Genomic DNA, 2,660 nt, shown 5'->3' with positions numbered 1-2,660 from the left:
CGGTCTTGAAGAGCAGACATTGGGGTTCCCTCCATAAGCGACACCCCCAGGAGCTGGGAGTCACCGAGGCGGCGGCCTGAGGAGGGCACAGCCGGCAAGGAGCCTGGACGCAGCGCAGTGACCCTCCGAGGTCTGACCTCAGTGTGTGCGACGCCGGGAGGAGGAGAGGGGGGACCCAGACCAAAGGACAACAGAGCCGCCGAGCTTCGTCCTCACGTGGCTGCCTGACCAGGTCCCCTCGGGACACAGGGCCAGTTCTGTAAGGGCCGCCCGTCTGGACCAACTGCTTCCACGCACAACTCAGCTGTGGAACTGCTGACAATTCTTCCCATCTGACGAGCGAAAGAATCCCCAACTGCTCCTCAGACTTGGTATTCTTGCCCAAGTGTGAGTACGAGTGAGAATGAGTGTGTAAGCGTGCGTGTGAGTGCATGTGGGTGAGCATGTGTGTGTGTGTGTGTGTATGTGTGTGTGTGTGTGTGTGTGTCATGGCTGGGACTTGTTGAATCTCTCATATTGCAAACGTGACCACGACTGTTTACTTTCAAAACCGTGGGGAACAAGGTGGATACGGCGTAGACACAACACACATGCATAACAGAGTGTTTTCTTATTTTAAAAAAATACTGGAGATTAAGGTCTGCAGAAAGGCCTGCCCGTTAAAGCGGAGGACACAGCAAGTGCTTGGAAACACGCAACCCAACGCCTGTGAAATGCAAACGCGGGCACCACGTCAGCGTCGGAGGAGCTCAAGCCTAGCGGGCCCTCACCCCGGACTGTCCCACCGCGTGACCGAGGTGCCTTGGAGACGCGGAGGACAGCGTGCCCGGGTGATTTCTAATGCGGCTGCATGCGTCCCAGGCCGGGCTCTGGCAGCCAGACGACAGCCGGGACAGCTGGCGGGAATGAACTTGCGGAAAAGACCTGACCGCAGCGGCTCCAAGTGCAGGCAATTCTGTTGGCGGTTTTACTTCTGCTTCATACTATGACCCAACCCCCTGGATTCCTACCCAGGATGCCCCGCCCGGTCCGGGGAGCTAGAAAGGACATATTCCCACAGCGGCACCCACCAGGCTACCTATGCCTGCACCAAGGACCAGAGCGGGGGGCGGGGACGGCTGACTCACAGGCACAGGAGAGCCGCTGGCCTAGCGCACGGACGGCTTGCTCACAGCCTGGATTTCCTCCGTTACGAGGCAGCGTGTGTGATGGACAGCTTCTTCCTGGGAACCGCCGCGTGCGAGGCTATTGGAATGCTTAGTCATTCGGAAGAAGAAACTCCGTCCCAGGTCATTCAGTTTATTTTTCTGCTTGATTTCGGAGTCTGCTGCCACTAACCGTGCCGGGGACGGGGCCAGGTCATCTGTCCTGAGCCGCACACTGTTCGTCCAGGGCTACCCTCCTTCCCGAGCTGAGGAATCTGACCTTGGATCCCGCCCAAGGTCACACGCCCGGGAGAGCCTCGGCCCCAGCGTGAACCCAGCCTGTCCTGGAGGCGCCTTAGGCTCTCGATTCTACTGGCTCCATGCAAACCTGTGAGCGAGAAAACAGATACAACCAGTGCAAGGCACCGTGGCAGGTCCACCGCAGGGCGGACTGAGCCTCTCCGAGGGTGAATGACAGCTGCGGTCAGGTCACCCGCGGGCTACGGGGCAGTCCCAGCTGTGTTTACCTAACTCTGCTGACGTCATCAGTGCTTACAGTTCACAGTCCACCCAGGGCCCTGCACCAGCTCACACAGCTGGCCACTACTGGCCACAGAGCACCCAGCGCCCGGCATGCGGCCCTCACACGGATGGAGAGCTGGTGACTAGACTAGGACGGCAGGAGCTAATAGTGCTGACCATCATCCCTGCTAGGAAAAGACATCTGACTTTACTTTAAAGATTTTTTAATTGATTTTTAGAGAGATAAGAAGGGAGAGGGAGAGAGAGAAACATCTGCATGCCCCCGCCCCGGGAATCGAACCGGCAGCCTTTCGGTGCACGGGACGATGCCCAACCAACGGAGCCACACCAGCCAGGGCAGCAATAGGCATTTTAAAAACATCCCCCCATAGCTGATTTGTTACTGAATTATAACGTATTCAGAGAGTCTACTGCTTGCTCTGTGTTATGCATTTAGAAATAGACGATGAGCTGGAAGTTTCTGTGCCCCAATGGAGCGTTTTCTGAGATAACGAACATGTTAATAAACTTTTGCTTGACTTAGGACTTCCTAGCCGTGTTGTCATATGTGTTTAGGTGATAAGAGCACACAGATCTTTTTTAAAACCCACCTGTCACCACACAGTCACCTTTGCGGGTTGTGTGTGTGTGTGTGTGTGTGTGTGTGTGTGTGCTGAGAACTACGACCTCCTCTCTTGGCAATTCCAAGCCTGCGTATCGGCAGCGTTATTAACAACAGTCGCTGTGCTGTACATTCGACCACCAGGAACCGCTCAGCCTCCAACTGGAGTCTGGGCCTTGGACCCTCTCCCCGCCACCCTCACCCCGGCTCCTGGCAACCAGCTCCCCACTCTGTGCCTACAAGCTCAACTTTATCTATTTTTTGGAAGTTTCCACACATAGGTGAAATCATACAGTATTTGTCATTCTACGTCTGGCTTATTTCACTTAGAATAAAGTCCTCCAGGCCCGTCCATGTCGCTGCAAATGGCA

General features: G+C 55.7%; 1 long non-coding RNA gene across 1 annotated transcript; it reads right to left on the bottom strand.

The window, feature by feature from the left end:
• Positions 1-595: 595 nt before the first annotated feature.
• Positions 596-1,932, bottom strand: LOC107182049. The gene is made up of 2 exons (XR_001512766.1): positions 1,128-1,932; positions 596-955 (listed from the first exon to the last, which is right to left on the bottom strand). It is a non-coding gene; the product is annotated as an uncharacterized LOC107182049 (long non-coding RNA).
• Positions 1,933-2,660: the final 728 nt, after the last annotated feature.

The sequence above is a fragment of the Myotis davidii genome, unplaced genomic scaffold, assembly GCF_000327345.1.
Source record: "Myotis davidii unplaced genomic scaffold, ASM32734v1 scaffold573, whole genome shotgun sequence".
NCBI lineage: Eukaryota > Metazoa > Chordata > Mammalia > Chiroptera > Vespertilionidae > Myotis > Myotis davidii.
This window is presented reverse-complemented; position numbering and strand designations above follow the sequence as displayed.